Source organism: Zootermopsis nevadensis, unplaced genomic scaffold, assembly GCF_977971745.1.
Source record: "Zootermopsis nevadensis isolate Lab colony 2312 unplaced genomic scaffold, Znev_1.0 Znev_ptg000005l, whole genome shotgun sequence".
NCBI classification, from domain to species: Eukaryota; Metazoa; Arthropoda; class Insecta; order Blattodea; family Termopsidae; genus Zootermopsis; species Zootermopsis nevadensis.
Window position 1 is genome coordinate 5271152 of NW_028259137.1, and position 20032 is coordinate 5291183.

Genomic DNA, 20032 nt, shown 5'->3' on the forward strand with positions numbered 1-20032 from the left:
GATCTCGGAATGAGAACTTGCTATCCCGAATCAGAATTGTCGTTGGTGCTCAGTGAGAAGGGTGTAAAGTCAGTAGGAAACCCTTCTTGTCGACCGTAGAAGAATTTTTAAGGGTTTAAACTTGATATCGCGTCCTAAGGAAGGAAACATCGAGCGCTAATTTCACTGTCAGACGTACCTCGACTATGCACGGTCAAAGCTGCTAGCTGGTCGCCATTGACACGCGTTGGAAGTTACGTTCTTGTTCCGTGTAGATTTTCACGAGTCCACAAATGGAAGTTTCTGATATTGTTGCCTTCTTGTGTTAAGTTAATGTAATTGATCAACTGGTAGGTGTTGTCCGAGGCCACTGTGTCTCTGTTTTCTTCAAATTTATGTCGAAATAATTTTTGTATAGCAAACGATTTTTAATTACCCTTATGAGCGTTTCTTAGGCGATGTTGTGCAATTGAACGTCGATAGTTGATAGGGATAAGACAGGAGCACCGCGTGCTACAGACAGACGTACACCTGTGTCTGAGGACCCGATGTGCCTGCTCTTATGGTCTAACCTGATTTCACTGGCATGATGTGTGACGGAAATGTTATGAACCACAGTACTGAAAACCATAACTTACAACCATTTATGGTTTTGTTTCCGACTCACGCGTATTAGAACTTTTTGAAGGGAATATGTCGTAAGACAAGGGACATTTGAAACATGCGAGAAAAACAATTTCTGTCGCGTATTGATCTCTGGAGAACAGACCTGGTTTCCAACTCCGTGAATTTCTTATTAAGCTCGTGATGTGCATAAGACGACAGCAGTTAGACATAAGAGATATTAACAAATTCTTTTCTCTCTTTGCAGGTAAGTGTGACAACAGCTGATTCTTGAAGATGTTTGCTGATGGAGGTATTTGGTGAGCTGAAGGATTCGTTTTATTTATTTTATTGAATTTTATAGTGGAGGACAACTTAAGAGCCATTTCTCTGCAGCGAGTTCGCGTTTACCGTCTTACGGCTTAAGTGTATAACGAGCTGCCTTCATTTGCGTGTTTAAAACTGTGTTTTGTAATCAGGTACGACTCAGATGCTTTGTTTCGTGGGGATAATGCGCTAAAATTAAAATCGAATCTCCGTGTTTGAAGTGGTCGTGGTCGAGTGGCTTCGTAAAGCACGCTGCATGTTACGCCAGCGTTTGAATTCGACTGGCTTTAATCTCTTTCTTGGTTGGTCATTGGGTGTGGGGTTCGAACGGGCTGCTATTTCAGTAGAAGGCGTTTCGGTTGCAAATAGATTGCCCGCAGATGTAACTCGTTTTCAGTGGGGGTTCTTTGTTTCTCTTTTGACGTAAACTTTCGAAATTGCAAAATTACGTGTAGCGTTCCAGCGCCGCCCGGTCTTTTACGCAATAGACACTCCAATAGACAATAGGCAACTCCAGGATATCAAAATTGTAGCGTAAGGCTGTCTCTAGAAAGTCGCTTTGTTTCACCCGTGAAAATAATTTTCTGAAACCGATGCGTAAATTTCCCGGTTTCGGAATTCTTAATAATTTGCAGGGAAATTCTCTGGGGCAGGAAGTGATTTGACGTAGCGAACGCCTGTACTAACAATGACAATTGAAAAATGCCACAGAAAGATTTAATACTCTCAGAATCCGTGACTCGGGGTTTTTGCTGACATGCGCATGCGCAGTGTGTCCGCGTTCATCCGCATTCACTGTCGTGAGTAATTCTACCCTTAACACGATGTCAGTAGTGGATTTATTTTACGCATTGCGTTTTTATGAGGGAATTGGGGCAGAAAATTTATTTTGAAAACGCGTAGTACGCGCTCATAACGCGACAGAACCTCGTAATTCTGACTCTGTTAAAATAACGCTCGTCGTTTGTCTTTTATTTTTCATTTTTTATAAAAAAATACACAAAGGAAACTGAACGATGGTTGGCTACTTTATATGTGGCAGGAGACGAAATTTCAGGAATATAAATGGAACTTCCATTGTCGAGGAGCCGCTATCAAGTTTCCTTGCTGTTTTTTTTTTTTTTATTTCCCTTGTGCTCCGCCCCGTCAGTAATTATTGGAGATCTTTCGTACGCCGTGTTTCTGTTTAGCAAAGATCTTGTTCTCAGTTCTCCCCATTGTATTGGAAAACCGTGTCTTTGTACGAAGGACTCGAGTAATGAAATTAACGACGTCTCTTAAGAGTTCAGTTTTGAGACTTCGCGGTCGTAGTCCTCGCTCCCTTTTCCCTGTTCCTTCACCGTCTTTCGTGTGTATTTGAAAAGGAAAAGTATTTTTAAGCTAACATCAGGCCCGCGTGTTGCTTGCCGCAGGGGCATTTCATGCGCGAAGCAAACGAATCTCCGAAACTGCTTACGAATTAAGGCGAAATTTGGCATTGAGTGTCTGTCCGTACAACTCTTGCTTTGTCTTACATTCTGATTGTGGTCGCCCGTGTTTTCTTGTAGATGGTTACTAAGGTTTGAAGGAACTTGCTGTCCTAACCTTCAGGGTTTTAGTGAGTGGGACTGATTTGTGGGTGGATGTGGGAACGGCGTCCATTGTACGATGTAGTTGGAGGCAAGAGGTTCTCACGAAACGTCGGAAACCGCCTACATGATATCATAACCCATAAGACATCGTAATCATCATCATCATCATCATCGTGATTTGAATTCCGTTTAGTTTTCTAAAATGTGACATCGTTAAGAAATGACCATGTAGAAACATGACCCAAAATATAGAAATAATTGAAATCAAACATTTTTTCGGAGTGTTGTTGGTATGATATATTTAACGAGGTACAAGGACGATTACGTGTGTTTAAAATTAGAGGAATGCAATTACAAATTTTGAGTTCCTAAATTTTAAACAACAGTTAATAGGGAGTGTTCAAGCAAAGTGTCGTAAAAATGGATTTGTTTGAGGCCAACAGTCGTAAAAAGACGCTTTAGGAAAATATGTATGTTCTGTTGGAGCACTGCGTATTAGTGCTACAAACGTGCTCTGACCCCAGACCTAGAGGGAGCTGCAGTGGTTGTATGGTACAACTTTGTCGCAATAAAATAGAAATTAAAATTCTGTGATGGTTGTAGTTCAGTAGAATTAAAGCCTGAACGTGAACTCCACGTGAAATGTAATTAAATCTGTAACTGGACAATCAACAAAGTGTGCCAGTCCAGGTTCGTAGTTCGATTCCCGAACGGGCTGAACCTTGAGATGAAAGGATAAACCAGGCTTTGGCGCATTAATCTGGTTTATAAAAAAAACGAAGGAGACGTGATTAGATACGCCTTACTTCATCCAAATTTAATTATTTTCGTAAATTTCGGCATTGTTTAATGTATCAAATTGGAAGACAATCAGTCGTTCCTTCCAGACTTTCCGTCTAGCGGCGAAATGACTTCCACAAAGCTCTCGCACTCTTAAAACTTGTTTACGAGGCGACGGACAAATGAAATTTGAATACGGCTTTTCGGGGCGTTTCTGACGTCATGGGGTGACTTTTGGGGAACGAATCGGATCGCCGTATTCAATTCAAAATTCAGTTTGAGGGGGGGGGGGGGGGTCTTCTTAACTTGGCGCTTGTGCTGTCGAGCTGCTTACGTTTTGTTCTCCAATCGGCAGACACGTTCTACTTGAACCTAAAAATTCAACTTATAAAGACAAACAGCCGAATCATCGCGCTGCCTTACATTGAGTGTGATTGGATATACACGTCTGTGTGTCTCGGGAAACAATAAAAGTTTACTTCTCCAAGAACATCTCAGTGTCGTCTGTCAGTTGTCCAAGACAAGAGATTTCGCTTCCTTTGTGCAAAAGTCGCTTCAACCATCGGCTTCCCCGTACGTTCCCTGAGAGTCGGAGACTCGTGCTCACGGGCAAAACCCGCACCAAATATTCCTTTATATCCTCCCGCCTACCTAAAATATATCTCAAGTTGTAACCAAGCAACCGGACACGCTACGGGGTTTGAACCCGTGGCAACTTCCGTTCAGTGACAAGTCGAAGCTCATATAAATAATACTTAAGAAATCAGTCCGTACCGCGAAGAAAACACCACACTTCACCATTACAAAGATCAGCTGGTTGGCGCTTTTTTAAAAGGAAATTCTCCGCGTATCTGTTACCGGAAATTATAGAATGCTTAAAGTCCGTAGGCAAATTGTGAAATGAATTGTAATGTTAATATTGTTTGGTTGCGTTAAATAAAAATTAATCAAAGTCGATTGGGTGAGCTGTCAAGATGGAGGTTGTGCGAGATAGTCGCGAAAACCGGATATAACAAACGTTTTGAGAATTAAAAACGATTGTTTTATATTAAGTTTTTGCAAATATAAAATATAAAATAAGAAAACTTCTTTGTTATATACTTTGCCTAAAGAATCTGAGGCATTTTATAAAATTCCTGGGTATTCCGTGGAATGCCTGTCTGCCATGTCTACTGACTTTAGGCATTCTATACATCGCCGGATTTCATACTTTGCCAGTGGTTCGCAATAGCTTTAATGACGTAAGTGCCTCAAAATGTTGGTTCCATCTTTGAAGTCTTAGAACATTCTGGTAACCGTAATATATTGAAATATCTCGCAGTGTTGGTTTCCATGCCGTATACTCGTATAAATCTTACGACATGAATGGGAGACCTCCGTCTCTGGAATGGGACGGGCGTCTCAGTATTGATTGCTTCATGTTGTCATGTTGTAGGCACGCTGTTAGTTAGTTATCACGCTCGAAAGCTGGTTCTCAGATCGGTTATTATATCCCCGGAATGCTATTAAATAAATAAAAATGCTAAATTGGATGTCAGGATGCTTGAAGACTGCTGCAATTTAATTAACCTTAGGAAGTTTCCCAAAATTATCGATAAATCTGGTCTTATAAGACATGCATTATAAGATATTATTATGTTAAGGTTTTTTTGACTGTATTCTATGCTGTTATCTCGATTAACAAGTAATACGGGGCCACGGTGTTGCTATCAGACGCTGAGACATTATTCTGGTGCTTAAGGACTCTCCCCCGTTGCATCTCGTTCAGAAGGTTAAACCTAAAGTCTTTATAAAAGTCGGCGAAACACTAAATCAAGAGAAACGAAGAGGATTATGTCATGGGGAGGTCATTTTTTGAAGACAGTTCGACGCAATCACAAATTTAATCTTTAATTTGGCTAGTAGGAATGGATGGAAAGAATTTTCGTGAAGTGCAAGGTGTTTGTCAACCCACAAGTAACAAACAGTAAGCCAGTTAACATTTAAATAAAGCTTTCGGTGTTGGAGGGAGATTGAACACCCTACAGAAAGCCCTTGCCAGTCCAGAAACCCAAATTTCCTCATGTCTGCAGGCGGAAAAGACCATTTAAAAAGCCGACAAATAATTCGCTGTCATATCTTCAGGACGTATCGTTTCATTTCTGTAGTTACGTGGTCATTTTGGGTGTCCTTCGGTTCTTATCTCACATTTCGCCGTTACCTTGTGGCCATTTGTTTTCCAGAGTTCCGAGTGACGTCCCTAAATTAGGAATCTTCCGTCTGCTGATGCCTTTGTGAGAGCGTCTTAAGCGACGTGAAGGAAGGGCGTTCGCACGTAGACAGTCTCATCTTTGTCTCTGGAACCCGCTTCAAACAGCCACAGTCGTTGTCAGAGTCGACCGATGGCGTAAGCGCGGAAAATACGCGAAGCAACATGCGTGTAATGAATGACGTCTCCCCTCTCGTGTTTATTCACAATTAGCGATTCAGCGAAACGCCGATGAAAATCTGCTATCCTCGCGCGCTGTTAGTAGCGAAGCGTCAGCAGACAGGCCTGCAATACGCACTCGAGGTTTGTCCTGACAAGTAGCCGGGAGGGTGACTGAGAAAGAAATCGTGATGTTCTCAGAAAACTCTGGAATGTTTCAGTTATGGGATGAACCTGTTAAGGGAGACCACGAAGGGAGTTATGAACTCTCCCTGGTAGAATTTACATACCCTCGCGGCAGACAGGTTCAAACTCATGTTTTATATTCGCGAAGCCCTGGGTTCAAATCTCGCCACGGAGACAGGTTATTGTGACTGAGTCTTTTCGTGGTTTTCCAAAGTACCTGAAGACGAAAGCCGAGAGAATTGTATCACGGCCGCTTTCTTCCTAATCCCTTCCAGTTCGTTTCTTATTAGTCGTGTCATCTGGCGCTGTACAGTCAAAACTGTTGATAGCCTGAAATTTCAGGTGTAAATCTGCGTCACATCAAATGTTTCGGCGTCTCTGGCGCAAGTGAATCCAGAAGTTTACCGACGTTTCAGAGGTCAGCAAGGGCCTTCGAAACGCCGGGAAACTTCTACCAAACTACACGTTGCTCCGTCTCTTGTCTTTTATCACATACTCTCAAATACCAAAGATCTTCAGGAGTTGTGCTCTTAAATCATTTTAAATTCTGTCGCTGAGGGCACTACACCTTTCCTGTCCCTCTCCCACGCTGCCTTGAAACTTCCAGGCCCTTATTTCGCTCCCACATTATGAGTTATAACTTATAATTGTTGTGTTAGCGAAGGGTGTGCTCATATGTTAAATTAAATGTTGTTCAGGATACCGTAGGTAGACGGGGAGTTAACAGGCGCTGCTGTAACTTCTGAAATGTTTCGTATTTCTCTGTAGTTTCTTCTGGAAGACGTGACAGTGCACACAGAACCTCTTAGAACCTCTTCCATATAATTTGCAGAAGTCCTGACGTCGTACCTTGTCGCACCCTTCAAGGCAGGCGGTCACACTTTGCCCTCGTTTAACGAGGAACAAAGTTTTGTACGAATTCTCAACGAGTTGAAAACTTTGTTACGGTATCGTGATCGAACGCCAAAGAGAGAAGAGCATTTCGAGATAGGTTGCTGTGGGTTCAAGTTATGTGTGCATTGAATTTGTAGAAAGTCACAGTAGCTTCTGTTTGAGGTATTTTAAGAAACTTTCCGTCGGTACCAGGTTCGAATCTTCGGCGGATTGTCGGTGCTCTTACTGAGTCTCGTTTGAACTGGTGGGCACTTCAGGTCCTTGAATAGTCTTCCGAGATCATAGAACTCTGAAGTTTCTACACCTTTTTGAATGTCCCGGAAATCTGTTTCCAGATAAATGTGTCGTAAATCTACAGAGAATTATTTCCACAAAATATAACACGGAGGCATAATATTTAAAATTCTTTTATTAGTTTAAAGTTTCTCGTGATTATTCTTACCGTGAATTTAGAAGACAGTGAGCAAATTTTTGTAATTCTGCAACAGAATTTTGATCTCATGAACACCTGCCGGATTTTCGCAGAACTTGGCTACTGTTCTACCAGCTGTTTTGCCAGGATTCACGAAAATCCGCCACGTGTTCAAAGCGTCACTCACCTGATAATGAGACCCCGTTGTTTTATACAGCCGTGCAAATAAGATGACCGGCCATTCTCAGAACGTGGACACGTCTTGACGCAAAGAAACGCCCTGTTACGGCACTGAGCTCGGGGTTCCGATTGGTTGTTTCTCGTCTGCTCGTTGTGACGGACTCACTCTCGGACAGCCGACAGAGGGCTGTCCTCTGAAATGGGAACGCGCTGCAGACAGAGTAGCCTGTGATGAAATCCGACTGTTCCAGTGGCGGCCAACTCGAGGACCTCCGAATATTTATTTTGGACAAACGTTGTAAAGAAAAGTGACTCCCATTAACGCGTTCTCTAAGTCTTTATGTTGTCTAGATAATGAAAAGAGGCTTTGTGCTGCGTCGACTCGTAAATCTAGAGGCAATGAAAAAGCTAATGCTCTAGAATCGTTGCGCTGTGCTTACAACATTATTGCCTGTGAACCAATCCACATGCGATGTGGAGAAGAAAGACAATTTGCATCTAAAGCACCCGCCGGCACAGCTTCCCCGCCCAAGCGTGGAAGTTTTTGGAATAATTTAACTACGATCTGTACTTTTATTCCACGAATTATTTTTCGCTTGTGGTTTGGATGCCACTGGTATCTTCTTCAGTCACTCCGTCTGGAAATCTCCGCGTCTTATGGGACCCAGTGGTTGTTTCCCGTGTTCAAAGGCGCCCGCCGCTGTCCCGTGTAGACGAGCCTAAAGCCCCGGGCGGACATGTGGACCGAAGAGGAAAGGGGAAGATACCATGAAGATGGAGGAGAACATTGCCTCACGTAACACTAATACGGGAGGTGAGAATTAAAGTTACGTTGTTCTGTAAAATGTGGGTCAGCGACTTGGCAAGAAACCACATGGATGCCAAGGCGTAGATGGGAGGATAATATTAAAATGTATCCTAAATAAATAATTATTCACGTAGTCTAGGGCTTTTGTGGACATGGTGATGGAAGTCCGGGGTTCATAAATGACGGGAAAGTATTGGCCAGCTGACGGAATACCACTTTCTGAAGATGTGGTCGGCCACGTGAGTACGTGTTAGACAGGCAGGCGATCTCGAATGGAGTCCCGGGAAAATCCTTCAGTCCCCCTCCATACAAATGTCGGGTCAGAGGGCACAGAATACGTTGTTATGGGTTCGTTCATCATCGTCGTGAGTCGCTTCGCCAGTTCTGTTGTTTCCTTTTCGTCCAATTTTATTATATCCGTTTGGAAGGAAGGAAGAAAGGAAGAAAGGAAGGAAATCTCAGGTGCCTTCCAGTGTAGGTGATCAGCTTTCACATTACGAGTCTGTGGCGCAGGTTGTGCGACTAGTTGCGCCTGGTTTCCGTACAGAATGTTGGTACAAATGAAGTTCATATCGATACTTCTCTCTCTCTTCGAGACTGGATGTTTTATTAAAGTTTGAAATAAAAAGTTTCTTACTCTCTTCTGTCTTGTGTAATCTGTTTGGGAGACAGAGTGAAGCTTAAAGAAAGTACAGGCCGTGGAATCCACTTGTAGTCTGCATTGGCTGCAGTTTGCTTGCCCGTTCCTGTGACGTCAGCACCAAATGAAGGCGAGTGATCGGCCAACTTCACCACCGACACTTGAGAGCCGCTGGTGCTGAGGGGAGGTTTGATAATTAAGCCAAAGCAAAGAAACTTAAATTAAGCGAATGAAACAAAGAAACAAGAGGCATTGTTTTTGTGGGGGTTTAGTGATACTTTATGTTGCAGATACAGGGTGTTCTAGATCAGAGTTGTGGGGGGCGGGCGGATGGACGGAGACAATTTCGTGCTGTGGGACTTGAGGACGAGCAGATCGGGGCAAGAGATGTTGTTGTTCATCGTTTTTTGTCGGACTGCCTGAAGGTAGCAGACCACTCGAAAGACTTTGGCGTAGTAGGTGGTGGGATAATATTAAAATGGATCCTAAAGAAATGGAGGGACAGTTAATGAAATTATTTGTTTCCAGTTTTGGTGCTGATTGTCGTTATATGACTCACCCCTGCTCAAGATGGCGATGTTGGGCTGTTGAAAATAATGTACTTTCTGTGTTGTAAAGGGACTGGTTACTTACGTAGTCCCTCAGCGTCTTTGCCCTGGCACTTTCAGGTTTTTCCAAGAAACCAAGTCGCCTCGAACCTGCTCGCTTCTTCTGTTTGCTGAGGAAAGGAATACGTTGTCTCGCTCGCTCTCCAATAAAGAACCCGTTCATATCTTACATAACACAATCTGTGTTGAAATTATGTCAGTTTATCGGCCTTCGTCTGATACGTGTGTCGTCAAGGTTTGAGGACAAATCAGCTTGATCACGAATCCAGAGAGTCTTCGGGCTGTTTTTTTGAGTTTTCCTTCCAGAAGTGCAAGTGTGATCGCAACTGCTGAGATGCAAAGACGCCCACATGAAACAGGAGGCTGTTCGCGAGCTGTGATTTAGATGGAAAACTTTCGATGCTCGATGAAATTAACTTTTATTTTCATAAATTTGAAAAGTGTCACAAAGAAGTCATCCGTACATAGGCGATCATTTCTAACTACAAAATCCCATTTCGCCGCCGCTTGGGGATTCATGGGAGATGTCGTATCCGTTTGAAATCAAATCGCGACTAAGTCAGCGACGGGACAGAATTGGAAATGCCGGCGTATGGAGGGATGTGTGTCACGTTTGAAGGGAAACGCAGCTCAGGGAAAGGGGAAACTCGTGTCCTGTCACTCACGTGACCAACGCGTGGTTGGGGGGGGGGGAGGGGGTGCCAGCTCCCCCCCCCCTCACACCACAGCAATTGGCTTGAGAATGTTCCTGTCATCTCCCGTTCTTGTCGGGAAGTAGCGGGAATTTGCGTTCCGCTTTCCAAATGCGTTTTGCTGTTTTGCGTACGTCATTGGCTGTCATGTGCGTTTGTTCCAGAATTAACTAGCGTAAATATGTCGCATTGCATTGCCATAAATCGTGTTGTTGGGTTTTGCTGTACTGAAGAGGCATTTCAGACGAATCTGATGAGCTTTGGCACCAAGCAGTCATTTGTCGAGCTGAATGATGAGGTCGATTTGAGCTTTGTGTACCGTGAGGTATGTGCTGGAATTCGTCTCGGAGTTGGCAGAAATCTGTAAAATATTTTCTGCTCTGTGCTACTAGCACGTGTAGGACACCGTCGCCTAAGTGTCGAGGGGCTAGCCTCATTGTTCGGGCCTGGTATCAATATTCCACGTTGCATCCGGTTGCGTCCGCATTCCAGAACTTTCCGCAGTACAAATTCTGTGTCCAGGTGTTTTGAATCCACTTCGTTTTATTTTGAATTCTTTGCAAGTGTACGTCGTTCACATTTCAACGGTTCTACTTGTGACTTTTCTTTTGATTTCATTGTTTTTTTTAGTTTGTCAGTCCTGTGAGACGTAAGGACGTTCAGAATTATAATTTCCACAGTCACTTTTGGTCGTAGCGTGTCTCATTCTGAGCGGAGATATTTCAAAGGAAACTGCCGAGAAAGGAGACCCGCCATAGAACGGCGTCCTTCGAGGTCAGTGAATGAAGCACGAACAACGTCGAAGTGCGTAATGCATCTTGAGTGGGGAGTCTCAACGCGAGAGACGACTTTGGAGACGAGCTGTAGATGGGAGTGCGCATTAAAGTGATTCTGGAGGTAACAGTCGTGGACGATTTAAAATACCACCCGACGTCTGCCTTTGGGTTTTTTTTAGAGTGTACCATGAACCTCACTTCCTAATTACTAATTATTCCCTGACCAAGATTCAAACCGTGAACATCGTGAATACGAAGTTGAGGTGGATAGCGTCCTGGCGAAATGACCTGTCAGGTAAGTGGCGTCGGCCGAGGTTGGTCCAGACTCTGCTGTGACCGCCAGAGGATGAAGCTCACTGCAGAACACTACAATGGGTGGTTTGATAATCGCGTTCAGTTCCCGGATTAGTGGCGATGCGGTGGATTGGCGTTCCGTCCTGTGATTGGCTGCTAGGAAATGAGCTTGTCGTCAGTGTTATTAAGGGGCCTGGTGGCTGTTGAAGAAAATTAGAAGAAATCGCGAGAGGTTTGGAACATTGCAGGCAGGCGCTTCGAATTTTGAGCGGAATAATCAAGAAACACTTCCTCAGGATAATGGCCTGCATTATATATTTGAAATTGTACAATTTGTTGGTTAACCCTTTGAAGCCGAAGATCGTCTGAATATTATTTACGAATCCAGACCGTACCGCGAAGAAAACACTACACCTCACCATTACGAAAATCAGCTGGTTAACCCTTTGAAGCCGAAGCTCGTCTGAATATTATTTACGAATCCAGACCGTACCGCGAAGAAAACACTTCACTTAACCATTAGAAGTCGAATCAGGCGGTACCACGTAAGATTTAACATCCCGGCCAAAGCCTTAATGCATTAGTGAAACACGTCAGAGTTGAAGTTGGTAATGTAATTGAAGATGTCGCTGTTTGTAGTAGGCGTCGTGGTCGGATTATCTGCAACGGACGGATGATTGGAGAACATCGTGAAACGTTTTCCAGTGTACATCAAGAGGAAGAAGAGACATTGCCCGACCATGAAAGAGATGGAAGATGAAACCAGAACAGATTGTGACGGTGGTTTCCAACTGTGGTACCGCTCACCTTTAAAGAATGATTCTTCGATTTTGATTGCAATTAAAACGTGTTATTAATTTCACTCCTACGTTGCAACATAATCAATTCAGGGCTGTTAGATTTTTTTTTTTTTTGAGAAGGTGGCAGTGATGGGCAAAGTGACAGGGATGCCATCAGTGAAAACAGCTCAGCGGCGTAAGGAGAAGATCGCGTATCCCCAGGGAGGCAGGCGAGGATGAGGAATTCATATCTTCGAAGCGAATGCCGTGAGACCTTTGTCGGGTGAATCTGAATGGATATTGAATTTCGAGAAATCCTGTAAACATCTGGCGACAGTTCACTTCGGTCGGCATAACATTTCAGCGCCAGTTCTGCGAACAATCCGAAGGACAAGACTTTGTTCCCGCTGTTCGCTTTATTCCCGAGGATGTCTTTAAAAATCCAGGGGGAACCAACCTCTTTCCGACGTAATGCAGGGGTTATCTTTCTTTTCGAAACTTGTGGCTTGCGGGCCGCGAATTTACGTATCGGAGTTTACTGCAACACCTGAGCAGTTCAGTGGAAATGATACTTCATTAGGCGTGCTGTTGCAGACAGGTTCGTCGTAAACCTGAGATGATCGACACGTAGCCACATGAAAGTCCCTAGTTCTTGATTTGACGCTGAACACTTGCTTGCAGCGATAGTTACTGCCAGACATCAACAAAGCTTGCTTTGTCAAATCATTGGCGGACCGCGTATATCACGAGGGCGTCTGTTGTGACGCGTAATGAACCTAAGCCAACACTCAGACGCGCACGGATTTACAGTGAACTCCAAATTCGAGTCGGAAGGGCGGAATTCTCGCCATCCGGAGAACTCCGGGTCTGGGTACATTGCTCAGAACATTCCCGACGTAATTTAGGGATTTAAGACTTCGATATTTTAATTTTTATTAAATATTTAACCATATTCTTGTTTGTATCTTATATGCGTCATGTTTGTGTTTGATTAAATATATTTATTTTGTACAGTCTATACACAAACGTTTGAAGTTTATTGGTGTTGTAAAAATTATATAATATTAAAACATTTTGTTGTGTAAATGTTTTAATATTATATAATTTTTACAACACCAATAAACTTCAAACGTTTGTGTATAGACTGTACAAAATAAATATACATATTCTTGTTGTAATCTCATCTGCCATTATATCTTACAGACCAGAAAAGATATATGACTAGTAAAGCGCGGATTACTAAAACGAGACATCCAGATAACTCTGAACTTTGAAAGAATGATTCTTGGCGGGAAGTGTTTTAGCACATTTTTTTTGTAAATTTTCGCTTTAAACTGATGACAAAAGCCGTACAAATGTGGTAGCAACTGAATTACAAAAACAAAACCCAGATCCTCTCGTATTGGCCTGTAATCATACCGAGTCCGATATCGCCAATAACAATTCGCTGTTACTATTTACACGTGAAACTAGTCGACCGCGCACTCATTAAAATTACGTTCCATCAGATGCACAGATGCTTTCAATTTGCTTAATGACAGCGCGGGATGCCGTCATGAAAGTTGTTATTGTAAGCCTTTCGCTCTCCGAGACTCGTTCTTCTCTGTACGTGTCATACTTAATTCTACCCTCAGATCGCGTCGTGCCCCGCCAAGGAAGTCACTCCTGTGCGTGCTATTGTTCACTGCGGTGTCATCAAATCGAGTGCTCTTCGGGGTGTCTGCCCTTCATCCCACGTCTGTTCATTTTTCACGCGGACAGTGCGATGAAGCCACCCCCCCTCCTCCTCCGGTCCTGGTTGCTAATTGCCTGAGTTAGACGAATTTTATTTGTAGTTTATTTTACTCTCCCGCGATGTCTGCACGAGAGAAATTACCGGGGGCGGTTTCCTTGCAGAGTGGTAACGTAGGACCGCGGCTTTTACCACGCTGTCTCCTCATAAGAGACAGGATGAAGGCTTACCCCTGCAACTTCAGAAAGACTGCAATTAGCGCAGCTCGGTGCTTTGCTAATGAATAATAATGCGTCCCTGGTAGCAGGTAAGCTGTGACGTCGTGGCGAGGTATCACCACTAATGAATTTCTGTTGCTGGTGGAGTCGGAAGGAAGGACGGATTGTGCACTGAGCAGTGCCGCGAACTTTAAACCAGTCCGCTTCAGATTTGAATTTTAGATCAGTATGATTAATCGCCTGCTTGTGAGGCGGATGAACCTTGGAAGTCTCGAGGACGCCTGTCTTCTTGGTTTCAGCGCCGTGTGGTCTGATAGAAGTTTAGCAACGTTTCAGAGGTCCTTGCTGCCTCCATCATCAGGGCGATCCTCAATGCTCGAGGCCAAACTTGACTCCCGCGCAAAATCGACAGGAGTTTTTGCTAAAACTCAGTTTGTAGCAGGTGTCTGGTGATGCACCCGTGTGTACTTTGTCCTGTGGGCATACCACGCAAGGCTCTATGGCACAGAATAGCAAATGTTTCCGGAGATTCGGTTGCTGTCAGATGCTGTTTGTCGATGTACCAATGTGGGCGCGGTCCGTTCTGCTTTCGGCTTCTATGAATGGAGCTCGTACTTGGTATGAAATTATAATTGTGTGGCTGAGTGTGTGTGAACTGAAATTATTTTATTTATAGTTCTGTTGTATTTCATGCCAATGAAAGGGTAGATTTCGTGGTTTAATGTAGGCCGCCGTCTATTTGTCAGTACCATTCACAGGGACGTGTGTTCTCTGTGAGGTCCAGCCAGCCCAACGCTTTGGGGTTGGGGGCATTCAGTTTGTCTGTATTGCGTTTATTTGTGCGAATAATATTTAACCGAGCAATAACTGAAATGTCTGGATTTGCTTCCGTGTGAGAGGATTGGCCATCATTTCGGTAAATATTAGATGTGCTGTGCCTGTGGATTAACGCTACGCCAGTTGAACGTATTTTGAGGAGGCTCTGCTATCGATTTAACGTCAAAACGTAATTGTCGTCGAAACTATACGACGTACGCTCAATTTTTACATCACAGCTGTTCTTTTACGTGTATTTTGATAATTATTTCGGAGAAAAGCTGTCGGTTGTAGCAATGAAAAATGTTGTTTAGGTTGCCTCATGCAACTCCATCTGACACTTGTGTACCGCGAAAACTTTGTTAGGCAACTTGCTATTCGTGTTTTTAGGTGCCTAAATTTGAATAGCGAAGTTACGAGGATGGCCGTCAGTTGTTTTGTTGATGCCCGATGTCCCACGAGGGACAACAGGAACGGATGATGATGATGAAATTTGAATAGGCCTACAAGTGAGTCTCCTTGCCGGGGTGTACCACTCGCCTTTACGTTGGATCAGTTCAGATCGGCGAGTCGCCCAGTTACACCTCTGTGCTTGTCACTTCAGTGCCGCAAAATGCTCGAAAAATCCCTCCATTAGCCAACTCCTCAGACGCGACGTTTACAGGAAGTGGAATCCGACCGGAAGTCGTTGCGATTATTCGGACTCGTAATGAACATTGAACATCTGTTAGTCTTGGCGTCTGCGATTAGGTTTGTTACACGATGTTCTTACAAAGGTTGAAAGTCCCGTTTAAATTCTTCGTGCGAACTGAAGGTCTGGATTCTTTTAACGTACGCTTGCAGAAAATTGAAGATTAAGTAGATGGAAAATTGTTTAAAATTAATTTTGTCGCCATTAATGACGTGAATATCTTGTATTCTGTTGTTATTTTTATTGTCATCTGTAAGTCAGTACTTTCTAGACGGCGGCGTCGTGTATGAAATTTGAACTCGTGAGCGTGTTTTGTTTTGAAAACCTTGTGTTTGTGAAGTGCGTATTGACAGACGTCTGAAGCCAAGAGTCTGAGGCACGTACGCCTTGTCGCTGGCGACATTCAAATTACAATCCTGTCAGTCTCAGACGCTGCCGTGTGGAAGCCGGGACCAAACGGTGGGACGTAACCTCTTCGGCTTTGAAGCCCTTGGCTGGTTCATATCTGATTTTACGCGGTGTCTTGTAGGCCATTGCTCTTACCGGGGAGTTTAATCACTGGACGATGTTTTTGTGTTAATTTTCTTCGTGGATTGGGGGATATTTTCGTGATACGCTGACCGTAGTTGCTTCCCTATAAGATCATCTTCTTCAGGAGCCTTTTGTCAACTTACACAAACTGAGATGACGATCAATAGAGCCAGTTCGTGACTGATGTTTTCTCTCTGAACTCCCCGGTGTAAACATAAATGATGCATATTTTTTCCCTGTTTCTTGAGTGATTGTTGTTATTTTTAGACGTGATAAATTAGTGAAATTTTACGTTCTCGTGCCCTGGGGTTTAACGCCGCGTGGACATGGTGTCTGTCATTTTCGCCGCTGAGGATGGAGGGAATTGAATGAAATTAGGATTGGTGTGATGCGTTTGAGATTGCGTGAACGGTTTTATCCGCCACAATAAAACACGCGGTTGAACATCGACAATTTGGCTTTTTGTTTAGGCATTCTGACACACTTGTCTCAGAATCCTCCCCAGTACAACTGAAACTTTGAGTCACAAAGATGTGTTTTAAGAGTAGAGACGGCGTTAGGTTCATTTTACTGCACGTTTTGAAGCTTAGACAGTGATTTTGTCCGTTCTGCTATTTTGTACTGACTTTGTTTCCTGGGGAGAATTCTGATTCCCTGTCACAATTTGAAGGGATTTATCGCTTTTATTTATTGACATTAACATTTGACAGCACAGGGAATAATCCTTTACAGTTCAGTTGAAGTTCTGTATATGTAACTACTCCATTCGTTCGCCTTTCCTACGTCATAAGAGTGTTGACGTCATTACTGTAGACTTTTTTTTTCGTGTGAAAGTTTATAGAGTTTACGTGCTTTGACACAAAGCACGTAATGATGGGGAAATGTGTTTTTAGCAGTCCTGAATGTATAGATATTATTATATTTATTATTTATTTAGTGTTCTGTCTGACGACAGGTCCATATGAACAGGATCCTTCCATCCTTTTCTCGGACTGGGACCTGTTCATATACGTTCTTGGTAGATGATCCAGAAGTGGTTTGCCATTGCCTTCTTCTGTGTGTGAATGGAGTAATTGTTGGGATGCCACGGAGGAAAACTCCGTGTTGCCTAGACCACGGCCTTGCCCAACACAAGTTATAAATTCGGGCACCGCCGGGAATCGAACCCGAGACCCCCCCAGGATTACAAGGCCAGCGTTCTAACCGCTAGACCACCGTGGCTAAAAAGTGTATTGATACTGCATTTTAATATTTATGAATTTTAAAGTGATAAATAAGTTGACCATTGCCAGGAACAGTAGATCATTGAAATGTTTTATACCGACGCACGTTTTAAACGTACGTGATTTTTATTTGGATAAGAATTCTTCTTGAAAAAAAACGACAAATAAGAACCTTGAAGCACCGAATGTCCAGGTTCTGTGTAAGCCGTCGTTTAAACCCACCTGCGAGGTGCTCTCGTCAGTGTGGACGCTGTGCAATGCATTTTAACATCAAGTACAGGTGATGATGGATGAATGGGCAATTTTTTTTTCCGAGTACTTCGATGTCAAAGTCCCGCATTCCGTTTGGTCGGTCAAATTAGACATTTACTGCATTTGTCGGTAAAATGCGCGAAGGTTCGTGTGTTCTGTGACAATTATGACGTAGGAAAGGAGACACGACGGCTATGTTAGCGGCGTTGTAATTTGACAGCGCCATCCTCAGTACTACGTTGTGACAGTATACAGATAGTGAAAAATAGATCATCTGACAGTAGGCCACTGCACCCCCCTCCCCCTCCCCAGTCTTCAATTCTCGACGCATTGAAAATGCACGCACAGCGCAAGATTCCGCGTGTCTCGGTCCGCCCTCCCTCACTCTGGTAGGTCCGTGTTTTGATCATATGCATTTTGCCTGCACTGACGTTTTATGGAGCAAAGCAGATGCTTAGTCAGAGGTCAGAGGTGGCTAATTACTACGTGCTGTTTGTTTTGCGTGAATAGAGACGTGCGTTGCCCTGAAGCTGAGCTCAGTCGCATGCTTAAGCGTTCTTTTGCTGAAGAAATAGCGAGCACTAACATTAACAGATTGTTGAAGTGGACATGAAGTTTGGTACGCTGTTAAAAAAAACTACTAGGTTCTCCGTATGCTTGTGGAATTTAGTATAAATTTCTGCCACGCCACGAATGTTAACATCCTGATAATTTAATGCGTGCGGAAATTTGTTGATGTGTACGCAGCGAAGTGTAATGCAACGTTGGGAGTTCAACGTATGTATCTATTCTTAGCGCAGTGTGTTATGAAATTTGCTATTGGTAGTAGTTTCTGATTTGTATTTATTCTTAAGTTTGTGGCGTAAGATCGTGTAGGAATTTCTATTGCGTAATATTTGCGCTTATTATAGATTTTGTCTCTCGTTGATTCCACGCGTGGAACTAGGAGACGTTTCGCTATGTAATTGATAGGTAAGTTCGGTGGTTCAAAGTGAAAATTATTATTTTATAGCGCGCGTTCATCTGTGCTTAACAAAGTCGTGACGAACAGCCGAAAATTTTCCTGTGCTGTATTTCTTGTGTTTTTAGTGAAATGTTCAAGTTATTTAATTTGCATTTTTTGACTCTTGAGTTAAATTAACGTCTCCCACTTCTGCTGTCACAGAGCTCTAAATGCGGCGATGCAGATTATTTCAGTGAGCTTGTGATATAAACGCACTTTGTTACTTCTAATGGTGACATTTTCCAGTGGAATTGTAATTTGATGTAATGAAGAGAAAACATAACCTTCATAAACATCATGGACTTTCGTGTTGAGCGGGGACTAATGCGATGTTGACGATTGTGAATAAAACGTCACTTACTTTCTACCGTCCATATTTCACACGCGCAGCGAGGGAATCCCTACGCGCCACAACACAGACCGGAGACCCCTTCACATTATAAGGATAAATATGTCATTGCCTCTCCAAATGGTCGTTGCAGCAGGAATATTTATTAATGCAAAGCAATGCTTTAAAAAAAACACGCGTTATGAATCCAGCCTGGCCTTGTCGTAAATGACGATTCAAGTACAGAAGGCATCATATCATGTTCCCGGAAGGATGGATTTCGCAAGGGAGAACTTTCGTATGACAAGCCTCGGACCTTCTTCGTGAGTCTACAGCAGTCCGACGGATCGCCTGTGTCTTGTACTCTAGTAAGTGATTGATCTTCGAGAAGTTATCGGACTTCGGTCGTGTTGTTAGAGAGGCCGCCATTGCCCGGCGTGTTAACGCGCGTTGTGATTGTCGTCTGTCTAATAAACACGTGTCAGAGCATTAGGTACGACTGTATCAGACATTTTGTTGAAATTGTATCACATTTTGTGCAAATGAAAAATGGTATTAACACTTTTCTCGGCGTTTAAGTAGGTCTGCTCTGTAATATCTGTCACGATTAGTAGTCCGCACGTGTTCTTCTGCAAAGTAACAAAATTATTGTTTGAAATTTTCAACTGAGCTTGGCTGTTTCCCAGTGTTTGAATCCTAGTTTCATTTCTGGATACAAATATTTGTTCCCTTTATGTTTACCTAACGCAGAATAATCCCAATCGTGAATTTCTGCACCTCGTCACGTCGCGTTTAAGCGTTCCTTGTATTTAGTTTTCGCTTTAGAATTATTTTTATTTTCACCTTACGTGTAATTTTCAGAGTTAGGCCCCAACGTGTTTTAAGTCGAAGTGGTTATTGGCCTCGGCTGCGTGATTTACGGTTTTAAAAATTTGGGAAATAAAAATGTTGATTTATTCTGTCTATATTCGACTAAGCTCGGCTGTGGACAACAACCAGTTAAGTGCAATCAGTTCTGCATTAAGTGAGATATCGTGGTTAATCGTAGCATTTGGTTACATTCAAAATGCCCTGAAGTTTCAGTCTTGTCTCACGAATAAGAAACGATTTGTTAGCGGGTAAAATAGACCATAAATAATTCGCTATCAAGACTGCTCATTACTGCACACATTTCATCTCTGCTTTTGCTAGAGTCTGCCAAAAACGAAAATAAGATAATTGGTAATTAAAGCTGTTTTGTATATGCGGCGACGAACACTAGAACACGATCTCCCTTTCGCCTGTGTCATTTATTACGCGTTT

General features: G+C 43.2%; 1 protein-coding gene across 1 annotated transcript in view; it reads left to right on the top strand.

The window, feature by feature from the left end:
• The window catches only part of Rpn2 (Regulatory particle non-ATPase 2), a 233167-nt gene that overhangs the window by 57263 nt on the left and 155872 nt on the right, over nt 1–20032 (top strand). The gene's annotated exons all lie outside the window — the stretch shown is intronic.